This window comes from Mesocricetus auratus, unplaced genomic scaffold (assembly GCF_017639785.1).
Source record: "Mesocricetus auratus isolate SY011 unplaced genomic scaffold, BCM_Maur_2.0 Super-Scaffold_100030, whole genome shotgun sequence".
NCBI lineage: Eukaryota > Metazoa > Chordata > Mammalia > Rodentia > Cricetidae > Mesocricetus > Mesocricetus auratus.
In genome coordinates this window covers 4,225,742-4,240,619 of record NW_024429211.1, presented here as the reverse complement: position 1 = coordinate 4,240,619, position 14,878 = coordinate 4,225,742, and the positions used below count along the sequence as shown (strand labels likewise).

The 14,878-nt window shown below is 39.1% G+C and overlaps 6 non-coding genes across 6 annotated transcripts; all 6 read right to left on the bottom strand.

Annotated features, from left to right (window-relative positions):
- Positions 1-6,428: 6,428 nt before the first annotated feature.
- Positions 6,429-6,506, bottom strand: LOC121134929. Its single transcript, XR_005872135.1, has one exon. It is a non-coding gene; the product is annotated as a small nucleolar RNA SNORD115 (small nucleolar RNA).
- A 2,360-nt stretch (positions 6,507-8,866) lies between these two features.
- LOC121134876 lies at positions 8,867-8,944 on the bottom strand. The gene has a single exon (XR_005872084.1). It is a non-coding gene; the product is annotated as a small nucleolar RNA SNORD115 (small nucleolar RNA).
- Positions 8,945-9,681: 737 nt separating this feature from the next.
- LOC121134828 lies at positions 9,682-9,760 on the bottom strand. The gene has a single exon (XR_005872037.1). It is a non-coding gene; the product is annotated as a small nucleolar RNA SNORD115 (small nucleolar RNA).
- A 1,270-nt stretch (positions 9,761-11,030) lies between these two features.
- On the bottom strand, positions 11,031-11,096 carry LOC121135001. Its single transcript, XR_005872194.1, has one exon. It is a non-coding gene; the product is annotated as a small nucleolar RNA SNORD109A (small nucleolar RNA).
- Positions 11,097-12,260: 1,164 nt separating this feature from the next.
- LOC121134927 lies at positions 12,261-12,338 on the bottom strand. Its single transcript, XR_005872133.1, has one exon. It is a non-coding gene; the product is annotated as a small nucleolar RNA SNORD115 (small nucleolar RNA).
- A 1,378-nt stretch (positions 12,339-13,716) lies between these two features.
- Positions 13,717-13,782, bottom strand: LOC121135032. The gene has a single exon (XR_005872225.1). It is a non-coding gene; the product is annotated as a small nucleolar RNA SNORD109A (small nucleolar RNA).
- Positions 13,783-14,878: the final 1,096 nt, after the last annotated feature.

The following is a 14,878-nucleotide window of genomic DNA, read 5'->3' as shown; positions in this document are numbered from 1 at the left end:
ACACTAACTGGCAAACTAAGCAATAGTAGAGAGACTAACTTAAATGCACATTCCTGATGATGATCTTGACCTCTACCTTATATGCAATCCTATTACCTTCATCCAGTGACTGATGGAAAAAGATGCAAACATCCAGAGTCAAACTGTGAACTGAATCCATGGAAACCTGTGACAGAGAGAGAGGAGCAATGAGAAAATTGGCAAAGATTGGGCTGGCGAAACCAGCAGAGTCAGGATGGAATTGTGTACTGACTGATATTTCTAGCCTGAACTGCTATAGGAAGTGGTCCTCAAACACAGACGGGATATGGTTTCTATAACAAAGATGTGTTTGTTGTGTCTTCTTGTATACATGACTACAAGATTATATTGAGAATGTATTAAGAGAAAGAATAACAAATGTTCTTATGTTTTTATGTCAGTATTAAGATAATCCATGAAATGGACTAGTTCTTTGGTGTGTGTGATCACGGGGTTTATTCCTTAGCGTGGTGCTGTATCCTTGCACATTAATAGCATTCAAGATGCCCATCCTGTCATAGATATTTTCAAGAATATTTGGCCATGACACTTGTAAATGAGAGGGTATGCATATTTTCTCTGAATAAAAAAGGCATTTTTATAATAACATGATAATTGCACAGCAACCATGAATTCCCTTCATGGATTCTGTGTGAGAACTGTGTACATTACCACTAGAATAGGACAAGTTTCTCCATTCACTTTCGTTTTCATTAAATATTTTTATTTACAGGTATCCATTCAACAAATGTCAGCACTCCTAAAGACTTCCTTTAAGGGTATCTCAGTGAAACATAAATGAAATGTGTTTTCATCTTCATTTGTATGTTTCTCAATTATTGTGAGTGTAGGATTTAAGCTTTATTAGCTTTACATTTGAAAAAAACTGAGTACAACTGCTCTGTCTCAAAGGTCTGTGTGCAACTCCTTACCATACTGTGTTCTCATAAGAGTGTTCTTAGGAGGCATATGTCTGAGTGATGTGTTTTGTGAAAGTTGGGATTGTATCCTATTGCATCCTATAAGATGTCTGAGTGCAATGTGCTCCTCATTAAATACATACATGAAAAAAATAACCTGAAAGTCATTCTTCCCAAGTTGGGTGTCAAAACCTGCTCTTGTGATGCGGAACTCATCATCAAAAAAGTACAATTTACTCCATGTGTTACCATGATAGTAAGATGCTCATGCTCTATTACAGCAATTAGATACACAGTTTAACATTCCTCCTGTATCAGATATGAATCACAGACAAGATCTTAGTGGTATAAAATATATTGTAAGGCACAAAAAACAGATTGCAAACATACAGGATGTAGAGAAACAGGATGCTAGTGCCAAATTTACCGAGGAAACAAAATTCTACCTTTAACATGGCTAACTTATAAACCTGTATTGGTAGGACAATGGCCTATGACCTCTGAGAAGTTAGAAGCTTTGGAAAGGTTTTTTCATGAACAGCTAATTGCTGGATATACAGAAAAATCAAATAGTCCATGGAATTTACCAGTATTTGTTACCAAAAGAAGCCTTGGAATTTGAGATTGTTACTTTTCTGAAAGCTATCCACTAGGTGAATCAGCCTATGCAATCTTGTCAACCTGTGATACCACTACCTTCTCTAACAGATATGAATTGGCCAATTGTAGTTTTGGATTTAAAGTATTGCTTCTTCATGATAGCGTTTCAAGAAAAACACAGAGAAAAGTTCACTTATCATACTTAACTATAACACTTATTAACCATTACAGATATTTCTGTAGAAGATGTCGCTACAAGGAATGTTAAATAGCCCGAATTTCTGCCAGTTTTTTGTGCAAAATCCTTTGGGAATCATTCATATACAATTTCCGTAATCATTAATACATTATTATATGGATGACATATTATTGCCTGATTCAAATAAACGTTCTTTGGAAAAGATGTTTGAAGCAGTAAAGTAAACCCACTGGGGATTACAAATTGCCCCAGAAAAAAATATGTAGAGGAAATTTCATTAATAATTTAGGTTATGCAATAGACTCACAGAAAATTAGATGGCAGAATGTACAGATCAGAAGAGATTGTTCAGAGACTCTTAATCATCTTCAAAAAATACTAGAAGAAATCTCTCAACAACAGACAATTATTGCAGTAGAAGGGCATGATTTAAAACACCTGAAAATGACCTTAAAAGGAGACAAAGACCTAAATAGTTGACAAATATTATCAGCTGAGACTGAAAAAAATTAGAATGGTTAGAAAAGAGAATATTAGAAGCACATGTGGACCACGTGGATCCAAAACAAAACTGTACTTGGTTATTTTACATTCTAGAGAATACATCTCAGGAATATTAATACGCAGAAAAGACATACTAGAATGGGTATTTCTGCCACATAAACCGAATAAATAATTGAAAATATATATTGACAAGGTCTCTGATTTGATATTAAAAGATAAGTTAAGGCTTCATCAACTCACTGGAAGAGACACAGCAGAAATTACTGAACCTTTAACTAATGAGGAAACTTCCTCCTAATGGAAGGAAAACAAATACCTGAAATGGCATGCAGTAACTTTTTGGGAACGATTACTAATAATTATCCCAAAACAGAGATAATCAAATTGATAAAGAAAACAATTAGATTCCTTACACATTTATTTGTGAAAAGCGACTATGTTTGGAGTTCTTTCATTCTACACTGTTGCAAACAAATCGGGTAAGGCAGTTTCTATATTAGGAAATATAAGTAAAGTAGTTCAAAGAAATTACAACTCTGTACAAAGGGCAGAGTTGTACATCACATCCTGTACTTAAAGACTTTACAAAGCCTCTCAATATATTTAAGGATTCTCAGTATGCAGAGAGAGTTTTCTTCCTCATTGAGACTGCAGAATTCATTCATGATAGTACAGAATTAACCTCATTGATTTTACAATTACAGAAAACCATCAGAAATATAACTCATCTAATATATGTATAAGATACATCAGATCCCATATGGTTGAGCCAGGTCCTCTAGTACAAGGCATAGATAAGATTGATCCTTTATTAATAGAAAATGTGTTGGAAGCTTTGACTTTCAAAAGAAACACTATGTTAACTTCAAAGTTTTTTTTATTAATATTTTTTTTTTATTTTCCATTTGAAATTTAGATAAGAAACAAGGTTGCTTCACAAGTCAGTACGAGGTCCCTCTCCCTTTCCCTCCCCTCCTCCCGTGCCCTCCCCCCCATCCCCCCCCGTTATCCCCTCATTCCCCCAGGGAGGGTGAGGCCCTCCATGGGGGTGTCCATAGTCTGTCATTTCATATAGGGCAGGGCCTAGACCCTTCCCCAAGAGTTCAGGGTGAGAGTGCACCTCACATTGTTCTATGGGAGTCCAGAGACCGTGTGTATACTTGGGATGGGTACTGATCTGCTGTCCAAGGCTCAATAGATTACCTAGGCCTCCTCACTGACACCCAGATTCAGGGGGTCTTGATCAGTCCCATGCTGGATTCCCAGGCTGATGCCTGGGATTCAAGAGTTAACCTTTGTCTGGTCAGCTGTTTCTGGGGGTTCAACCAGCCCAGTCTTAATCCCTTTGATCATCAGTCCTCCCTCTCTGATACTGGCTTTCTTGAGTTCAGCTCAGTACATAACCAGCCAGTAAATGAAGTTTCTGTTTCCCAGACTCTCTGGCCATAGGATTGTAGGCTGGCACTCCCCAGATCTATGTCTAAAATCCATATATGAGAGAGTACATGCCATGTTTCTCTTTTTGTGACTGGGTTACCTCACTCAGGATGGTTTCTTCTAGTGTCATCCATTTGCCTGTGAATCTCATGATTCCATTATTTTTTTCTGCTGAATAGTACTCAATTGTGTAAATGTACCACATTTTCTCTATCCATTCTTCGGGTGAGGGACATCTAGGTTGCTTCCAAGTTCTGGCTATTACAAATAAAGCTGCTATGAACATAGTGGAACAGACATCTTTGTTATATGAATGGGCATCTTTTGGATATATGCCTAAGAGTGCAGTTGCTGGGTCTTGTGGTAGGTTTATTCCCATTTTTCTGAGGAATCTCCATACTGCTTTCCAAAGTGGCTGAACCAGTTGGCACTCCCACCAGCAATGGAGGAGTGTCCCCCTTTCACCACATCCTCTCCAGCATAAATTGTCATTGGTGTTTTTGATTTTAGCCATTCTGACAGGAGTGAGATGGTATCTCAGAGTTGTTTTGATTTGCATTTCAAATCAATGGCTAAGGATGTTGAGCACTTTCTGAAGTGCCTCTCAGCCATTTTAGACTCCTCTATTGAAAACTCTCTATTTAGTTCTGCAGCCCACTTCTTAATTGGGTCCTTTGCTGTTTTGGAGACTTGCTTCTTGTGTTCTTTGTAAATTTTGGAGATCAACCCTCTGTCAGATGTGGGATTAGTGAATATTTTTTCCCATTCTGTGGGCTGCCTTTTTGTCTTGCTGACTGTGTCCTTTGCCTTACAGAAGCTTCTCAGTTTCAGTAGGTCCCATTTATTAATTGTTGATCTCACTGTCTGTGCTACTGGTGTTATGTTCAGGAAGCTGTCTCCTGTACCAATTCGTTCAAGGGTACCACCCACTTTCTCTTCTAAGAGGTTCAGTGTGGCTGGATTTATGTTGAGGTTTTTGATCAATTTGGACTTAAGTTTTGTGCATGGCGATAAACATGGATCGATCCGCATTCTTCTACATGCCAGTCTCCAATTATGCCAGCACCATTTGTTGAAGATGCTTTCTTTATTCCATTGTATATTTTTAGCTTCTTTGTCAAAGATCAGATGTTCGTATGTGGGTGGGTTAATACCCGGATTTTCAAGTCGATTCCATTGGTCTGCCTGTCTATTTTTGTGCAAATACCAAGCTGTTTTCAGGACTATAGCTCTATAATAGAGCTTGAGGTCAGGGATAGTGACGCCTCCGGACGTTGCCTTGTTGAACAGGGTTGTTTTGGCTATCCTGGGTCTTTTGTTTTTCCATACAAAATTGATTATTGTTCTTTCAAGGTCTGTGAAGAATTGTGCTGGGATTTTAATGGGGATAGAATTGAATCTGTTGATTGCTTTTGGCAGGATTGCCATTTTTACTACATTGATCCTTCCTATCCAAGAGCATGGGAGATCTTTCCATTTTCTGAGGGCTTCTTTAATTTCTTTCTTTAAAGATTCAAAGTTCTTACGATACAGGTCTTTCACTTGTTTGGTTAGCGTTACCCCAAGGTATTTTATGTTGTTTGTGGCAATTGTAAAGGGTGATGTTTCTCTGATTTCTCTTTCAGCCCTTTTATCATCTGTATATAGTAGGGCTACTGACTTTCTTGAGTTGATCTTGTAGCCTGCCACTTTGCTGAAGGTGTTAATCAGCTGTAAGAGTTCCCTGGTAGAGTTCTTTGGGTCATTGATGTAAACTATCATATCGTCTGCAAACAGTGAAAGTTTGACTTCTTCCTTCCCAATTTGTATCCCCTTGATCCCCCTTTGTTGTCGTATGGCTATAGCTAGAACTTCAAGTACCATGTTGAAAAGGTATGGAGAGAGTGGACAGCCTTGTTTTGTTCCTGATTTTAGAGGAATTGCGTTGAGTTTCTGTCCATTTAGTTTGATGTTGGCTGTTGGTTTACTGTATATGGCTTTTATTATGTTTAAGTATGTCCCTGTTATCCCAGATCTCTCCAAGACCTTTATCATGAAGGGATTGTAAGCTGGGCATTCTTAAGTACCATATTTGCAAGTTTGGAGCATGTCACCCTCCTGACACAGTGAGTACATGAAGCTCTTTCTCGGCAGTGACAATCAGCAAGGTAGGTAGAAAGTTATGAGCTGTGCAAGGGAAAAGGCCTGAATTATTCGGATCCAATCCTTGTGTCCCACCTTCCTGAACAGTCACTGCTCTGTTGCCCAGTATCTATTACTTGGAATTCTACAAAACAAGGCAGTTTCGATCAACAGTCTTTTCTCATGGGCTTAGTCCTAGGGAATTTCCAAAAGGAAGGAAGAGCACAATTTCATTGCCTTAACTGTCACTGGTTTCCTAGAATTTCATGCTTTCTAATGTTTGAAGGCAAGGATCAAAAAGATATGAGGCACTTAAACTGATGTTTCCACTTACCTGAAGGTGAAATGACTTGAGACATAAAGTCTGTATCCTGGATAACTGAAATGCTGAAGAAAAGAGATGAGATAGCCATGAGCAGAGTGCTTATGCCTTGCAGTACTGACATATAGTTTTTCCCAACAAGTGGCTTCTGAGGCAAGCTCGTTGCTTTCCTAAAGAAGAGCACCTAGACCACACAGGATTCCCCACAAAGGGAAACAATGCTGGGTGAATAAGGGCTTGTGCACTTGCCTATGAGAACGACCTGAGGAGACTATGCCCAAATTTCTTCCCTATCCTTGACATTGGGATTCAGTGTAATGTTATTGAGTATGATTTTTGTGTCATCAACTCTCTTAGAGACATTCGTTTATAACCATATTCCTGGGACCTCAGAAGGCATACTACATCAGTGATTTCACAAGGAATTCCAATCTATGTTATGCAAAATGCTAGTGGAAAGAAATGGGATAAATAGATCCAGGATACCTACAATAACCATATAAATAAGAGAATTTCATGAGGCATCACCATCCCTAACTTCAATCTCTATTACAGAGCTATAGTCTTGGAAATATCATGGTATCAGCTGTAAAATTTACAGGAAGAATAATGTAATCGAATTGAACAACCTGAGATTAATCCACAAACATATAATCACCTGATTTTTAATAAAGAAGCTAAAATTATACAATGGAAACATTAAACCATCTTCAACAAACAATACTGGCATAACTGTATTTAGGCATTCAGGAGTCTGCAGATAGATCAATTTGTATCACCTTGCACAAAATTTAAGTCCAAAAGGATCAAAGATGTAAACATAAATCCAACCATATTGAAGCTCTTTGAAGAGCATTTGGGAGATCAATGAATTCATACAGGAGACAATTTCCTGAATATAACACAGTAGTACAATGTATGCTGGAGAGGATGTGAAGAGAGGGGCACACACTGCCACTGCTGGTGTGAGTGCCAATTCATACACCCACTTTGGAAATCAGTATGGAGATTCCTCAGGAAAAGGGGAATCAGTCTACCACAAGACACAGGAATGCCACCGTTAGGCATATAAACAAAAGCTTCAAATTCACACAATAAGGACAACAGTACCACTATGTTCATAATAACATACTTGTGATTGCCAGAACCTGGAAACAACCTAGATGCCCCTCAACTGAGGAGAGGATAGAGAAAATGCTGTACATTCACACAATGAAGTGCAACTCAGCAGAAAAAAACAGTGGAACCTTGACATTGGCAGGCAAATGATGGCAATAGAAGAAACTATCCTGATTTAGGTAACCCAATCTCAAAAAGACAAACACGATATACACTCAATCATATATGGATTTGAGATATGTATCAGGATAAAGTCAGTCTGCAATTCCACTTACGGAGAGTCTGTGAAACAGAAAAGAAACTAAGGAGATATGCATGGTACCCCGGAGAAGAGGAATGAGGCAAGATCTCCTGAACAGTTTGGGAACATGGCAGAAGATGGGGAGGAGTGGGAGATTTGAAGAAGAGAAAGGGGGAGAAGAGTAAGGAAGAGTTGGTAATTGGGAAGAGGAAGGCTGAGAGTGAGGTAAAATAGAGGAAGAAAAGGATTAGAAATACAATAATAGATGGAGTCATAAGTTTGAAGAGGGATTTGGCACCAGTGAAAACACTAGCAATCTAAAAGGGTGACACAAACAGGCAAGCAAAGTGATAGTGGAAAGACTACCTTAAATGTCCATTACTGATAATGAACTTGACATGCATCTTATATGCCATCCTATCACCTTCATTCAGTTACTGATGGAAGCAGAGGCAAATATCCACAGTTAAACACTGAACGGAACCTGTGGAACTGAGTTACAGAGAGAAAGGAACAATAATCAAATTCGCAAAGAATGGGCTGGCAAAACCAGCAGAGACAGCTAATCTGAACAAGGCGGTAAGCTTGGACCCCGCACTGACAGCTGGGAGGCCAGAATGGGACTTATCATGACCCCCTAGGTGTAAGATTCAGTGAGCATTCCTGGGCAACCAATTTCGCACTGGGCAGTAGATCAGTGATTTTCCTACTGAGAACATGAGGCTCTTTCTAAGCAGTAACAATCAACAAGGTAGATAGAAAGACACCCCAAGGCAGGGATTTCAAAACATATTCAGCAATCACTGAGCTGTGCAATGGACAGGGCCTGAATGTCTGGACCCAATCAATGTGTCACACCTCCCTGAACAATCACTGCTCTGTTTCCCAGTATCTACTACTTGGAATTCTACAAAACAAGGCAGTTTTGATCAACAGTCTTTTCTCATGGGCTTAGTCCTAGGGAACTCCCAAAAGAAAGGGAGACCATAAGTTCATTGCCTTAACTGTCACTGATTTCCTAGAATTTCATGCTTTTAATGTTTGAATGCAGGGATAGAAAAGGTATGAAGCGCTTAATTTGATCTTTCCAGTTACCTGAAGATGAAATGACTGGGGCACCAAGTGTGCATCCAGCATAACTGAAATGTAGAAGAAAAAGATGGACATGAGCAGAGTGCTTATGCCTTGCAACTTTGACATCCAGAGTTTGTCCCAACAAGTGCCTTTTGAGGAAGGATCAGTGCTTTGCTAAAGAACAGAACCTGGACCTCACTGTATTCCCCACAAAGGGAAACAATGCTGTGTGAAGGAGGGCTTGTGAACTTGCCTATGAGAACGACCTGAGGAGACTAGGCCCACATTTCTTCCCTGTTATTTACCCTGGGACTCAGTGTCATGCTATTGAGTATGATTTTTATGTCATCACCTCTCTTAGTGACATTCATTGTCATCAGATTCCTGGGTCCTCAGAAGGCATAGCAATACCTGATAGGGGGGAAAAACAGTGCTGCTTTCAGGATGACAAAGACTATCTAGAAGGTAGGTCTCAGTGAACTTCAGACAAATGGTCAGGCAGCTTTAGGTTCCTTCAAATGATCATACAGAATCAGTTTTCGTAGTCAAGAAAAAAATTGGGAAATCAAAAGTTGACTCAATCCTTGTGTCCCACCTCCAGCAACAGTCACAGCTCTGATTCCTAATACCTATTAGTTGTAATTATACATGACGAGGCAGAATAAATTACCATTTTTGACTCCTGGGCTTAGAACTTCAGGTTCCACAAAAGGAAGCAAGAGCAAAAGTTCTGTGCCCCAAGTATCACAGGAATCCTAGAAGGTCATGGTTTTTAATATTTGAAGGCAGAGATCTAAAAGAGATGAAGGCACTTAGCATGATCATGCCTCTTACCTGAATAGCTCATGACTGGGGTGAATAATCAGGATGCTGGATCACTGAAATGCAGAAGGGAATAGAATGATGTGAGTAGAGTGCTTATGCCTGGCAGCCTTGATATATATATTGTGCTTCAACAAGTGCCTTCTGAGGCAGTCTGAGTGCTCATCTAAAGAAGAGCACCTGGACCTCACAGGAATCCCCAGATAGGGAACCAATGTTGGGTGAATGAGGTCCTGTGTACTGCACTATGATAAAAGCCGGATGATACATAGCCCTCATTTCTCCCTCTGTCCTTTAGCCTGGGCCTCAGCGTAATCCAAGTGAGCATGATTTTTATGTCATCACCTCTCTTCATGACATTGGTTTGTCATCATAGACCCGTGTCCTCAGAAGGCATAGGTATACCTGATAGTGGCACATAAACTGTACTGCTTACCAGGATGACAAAGACCATCCAACAGGTAGATCTTGGCGAGCTTCCGGCAAATCGTCAGCTGGCATTAGGCTCCTGCAAGGGATCAAGCAGAATTAGTCTTCTTAGTCAAGGAAAGTTTTGGGGTGCCAAAATGGGAGGTTACTTTCAGTAGAATCACAATCCCATACTTTGGAACACCCAAACTCTCTAGCACAATAATTAGTGGCAATTGCTAATCTCGGCCATGGGGTAGATAATGAAACATTATAATAGTGGTTACCTGTTTGCCACCCTTAGACAAGTTTAAACCTTCTCTTGTTTCACATTCATCATCACTAACTGCTTTCATAGATTTGGTGACAGACAATTGTGAAGGCGTGCTATAGGTCTGGTGGAAACATTCTAGCGTCTGATCATTCACTGTGTCATAAATTGTCCAACCTCTCATCTGATGTTGTATAAATATCCCTATCCCATATCTCAATGAAATCACTCCCTCATCACCATCGTAAGATTCTTATCCTCAAGGTTATTTATTGCCCAAGCACTACACCTGAATACCTACACCTGAATCTTGGCCCATTCCATATCACATATGCAATGGAATACCTGGGAACTTGGGATGTCATGCATGTGTGTGAAATTCCAGGCCACTGATGTTTAGTGAGTGGGTCTCCATAGGATTATAAGCCTGTGAATCTAGGCAAAGGGAGAGAATACCTGTTGATCTTTACACACTTACCTGAATGTGAAATGATTAGGGCACCAAGTATATTATGAAAAAGCAATGATTGTAACAACATAGTATATTATCTCCCAATGTTGGTAATTAGTGACAGGAAGAAGAGACTGCAGCCTCTAAAATTGTAGATAATGGTGCCGGGGAATCCTCCCTTCTCTTGTTCTCTTCCCCAATATAGGAACATCACAAGTATGGCCTAGGAGATGCTCAGTGATGATTTCACTGATTCAACATCTTTCAATTATTTCCCCTAATTTGCCATTAGTCAGTGCCTTTAGAAAGTAGTAGATTGTATGTTGCTGTTAGTATTACAGTTAGTGTATCATAAAGTAATGTGTCAAATGATATGACATGTTTGCCACACCAAGAACTATTGTAACCTTAAAGTTTTGGGGAACAAAGCCAGTCTGCACAGGTATCTGTTAGGTTTCAAAAGGGAGGAGTGCTACCCACAGTTGGGAAATATCCCTGTTGTCAAGAGGACCTCCATTCTGGACCTCAGAATGGCATAGTCATGAGTCCATCACTGTGCTCAGAGACTTTTTGTCATCATTGATCCAGACAAGCGCCCTCTCAACACAGGAGTTTTTCCATTGTCACAGGAAAGTTGGAATAGCTAGTCTCTTTTACTTTGATGTGTATGGTAGGGATGGCGCAGATGTCTTGTTGCTCAGCTTCTGAACAGTGTTACTGAACAACATGTAGAATGCACATTTGGGCTACTGAATGTTCAAGTATACATCAGCTGAAAAAATTTCTATGTCCAATTTGCCTGCTTTATTGATATGACAGAGAAAATTCACAGAGCTTTTGATGGGACCAATTTATAAACTGAAGCCTGTTTTATATAAAAATGTATAAAATATTAAAATATCTAATCAAAAATGGCAAATGTTAACCTCTAATTCAAATAAGCATTCAAATTTTTTTGTATTTCATGAGAATGTGTTCATCATGAGAGGCTTGCTATATTTATCTTCCTCCTCTTTCTCTTCACCACGATTATTTTATCCTTATCTCCCTCACGAAACCATTGAGTTTCTTCTGTGACACACAGTCGTAATGGAATGTCTGTTTTATCATGCATCTGTCAAATATATATATATATATATATATATACATATATATATCTCCTGAAATGTGCATTACATTGCCATTACTTTCATGCATGTACATCTGGTAGGTAATGTTGACAGTAATATCAAAGCATTTTTAGTGCAGGTCTTGTGGTTTATAGGTTTCTGTCTGGATATGGTCTCTCCATTTTACACTACCATGTTGTAATTGTCCTCTGAATTTCTAAAAGTTCTGTTGCAAGGAGCCGTAAATTGGAAAGTTTTTTATGTAATATTTATTCTTGCTTATTTGTGTGATCATGAGGCTCCTGAGATTCTCATTATACTCCAACTTTGTGAAGAATTACAAAAAGGGTATCTCCTGGAACTGCAGCATGCTTGAATTGCTCTTGGATGAATGAGAAATCTGGAGCCTGCTGAGCAGACCTGCCTAAACCAACCCCCAGTCAGGGAAGAAGGCAGAAGGCAATAGCAGAAGGCAGAGGACAGATGGCACAGGGAGAGAGGGCAGAGGGCAGAGGACAGTGTGGGCTCTAGGCCCCCTTTCTGGTCACAATACCCTTCTCCTTGTGAATGAGAGTCCCTGTACTGGCATATTAAAAGGTCCAAGGAGAAGATTTCCCCATTTCTCACTTGTCTAGTAGGCTGAGCTTCAGCGTAATCCTATTGATCATGATTTCTATGTCATCAGCTCTTTTTGAAAATTAGTACGTCATCTTAGACAAAGGTCTCAAGAAGTCATAATTATACTTGCCTAATCACCATAAGATGGAAACAATCAAAGTTCTTAATTTCCAAGCACCGTGAGCTTAGAATGCCTACACACGTTCTCTTGGCATATTCTTTATCACATGAGCAATGAAAGCCTTTGCAGCTTGGGACATCTTACATGTGTTTGAAATTCCATGCCATTGATGTGGTGAGTGGGTGTCCACATAATGATGAGACTTTGCATCTAGTCAAAGAGGGTAATGCCTGGCCAGAAGCACCCTGCGAAACTGCCTCATATTTCCTGATGCCTGCATGACATGACAGGTTCACTAATCCTAACAAAAAGAAAAGGTAAGTGTTTGCCTTACTGATATGTATATAAGTGCACTAGAAACCTGGGAGTATGCTTCTGTCTTATGAGCCCAAGAAATGTAACCTATTGATATCTTGCTATTCCAGGGCCTGCATAGTCTACATTCCTGAGCGACACCTTTGTTATTTCGGAGCCTTTCAACAGAATTATATCCATTTGCAATCTATAAGATTTCTGAGTACAACATGCTCCTCATTAAATACACATGTTATAAAAAACGTGAACCTTGTTCTTCCCAAGTTGGTTGTCAAAAACTACTCGTGTGACTTTGACTGCATCATCAAATAGTAAAATATACTCCATATGTTACCATGATAACAATATGTTGTTTCTGATTCGCTCAGAATTTGGAAGTGGATTAAAGTGGTTTGTGAATGGTGAGATGACCACTGCCATCCAGATATATTTAGTTAGAAGTACAGAAAAACCATTATTCTAATATCATGGCAAATTATCTCCTTTTGCTGGTAATTGGGGACAAGAAGAAGAGAGTACATGCTCCAAAATACTCGGTTATGTTAGCAGGGATTCCTACAACATCAGTTTCTCATTTCCCCTATACAGGAATGTCACAGAACTGGGCCTGTGAGATGCTCGGTGATGATTTCACTGCTTCCACAACTTTTACTTCTTTCTTTCAAGATGGCTTCAGCCAATGGTGTAAAACATGTTGGAGTGAATGCTGCTTTTTGACTTGAATTTCATTTTTGTTTTCTGTATGAGAACTGTGTACATTAACACTATTCCAGGACAAGTTTCTCTATTCAGTTTCGTTTTCTTTAAACATTTTCAGGCACAGGCATCTGTCAGTGGCTTAAAAACATGCTGGGCTGTTTGTTGCAGTTTGTATTATAGTTAGTATTTCATAAAATCATGTATCAAAGGACATGAAATGATTACTACAGAAAGAAATATTTTCCCTTAAATTTGTGCTGACAAAGCCAGTGTGCACTGATATCCCCTATACTTCAAAAGGGCAGAGTACATGCTACATTCAGGAAATATCATTGTTGTCCAGAAGAACTCAGTTTGGCATGTTCATGAGTCGATCAATGTCCTCAGAGACGTGTTCTCATCATTAATCCAGACAAGACCTCTCTTAACTCATCAGTGTTTTCAAAGCCTCAAGAAAGCTGCAATACGTGGAAACTTCAACATTAATGGATGATCAGGACTGTTCAGCTGGCTTGTTACACTGGGTCTGAATACAGGTGCATATCAACAGCAGAATGAACATATAGGCTCCTGGATCTTTTTTTGAATCTTATTATTCATTTATTGGGATTGGAACTAAGAGCATTTGGGAAGTCAATACTTCCTAACTTGATTCCAGATAAGGACAGTATAATGGAGAAAGACAGAGACTTGGAAAATATATTGAATTTGGACAGAGACATCTTACTATACAAAGCTAGGCCAAATTTAATTAACAACATCTACCAAAATAAAAGAACCTGGCCAGGCATGATGACACAGGCCTTTACTATCTCGGCCCTTGGAGAATAGAGACAGGCAGAGTTCTGTATGTTCAAGGTCAACCTGGTCTAAATAGTAAGTTCCAGTTTGTAGTGAGAGCTACAAAGAGAGACCCTGTCTCTAAAAATAAAAGAACCTTAGAGAACTATAACTACAATAAATTATCAAGTAAATTTCCATTTAAAATGTGAAAGAAATACACATTGCATTTTTTACAATGCTGGGGAATGGAACTCAGGCTCACCCAATATCATGCCAAATTCTGCTGCTGAGTTGCACCTCCAGCCCTGATAACAATACATTTTAATTGACTTATTCAGAGTAGTTTTGGGACACAGCAAAATGGACCATAAAAATGACTATTAATGCTCCATGCTTCCTTCCATATCTTTCCCCACTAATAATATCCTCCATCAAGGCAATACACATCGTCCAACCGATGAACCCACAAAGCTATCACCCAAAGCACATACTATATGTTATGATTTACTCTGCGTGTCAAGGGTATAATGACATATGTCCAGTATTAAAGCATCATTCACAATAGTTTCACAGTTCTCAAAATCCTCTGTATTTTATGGTTCGTTTGTTTTTTATTATTTATTTTTAAATTTAAATTTCAATTAGAAACAAGGTTGATTCATATGGGCTCCAGCATCTTAAAGCATATATGAGCTGAAAAAAGATCACTGTCCAATGTGATAG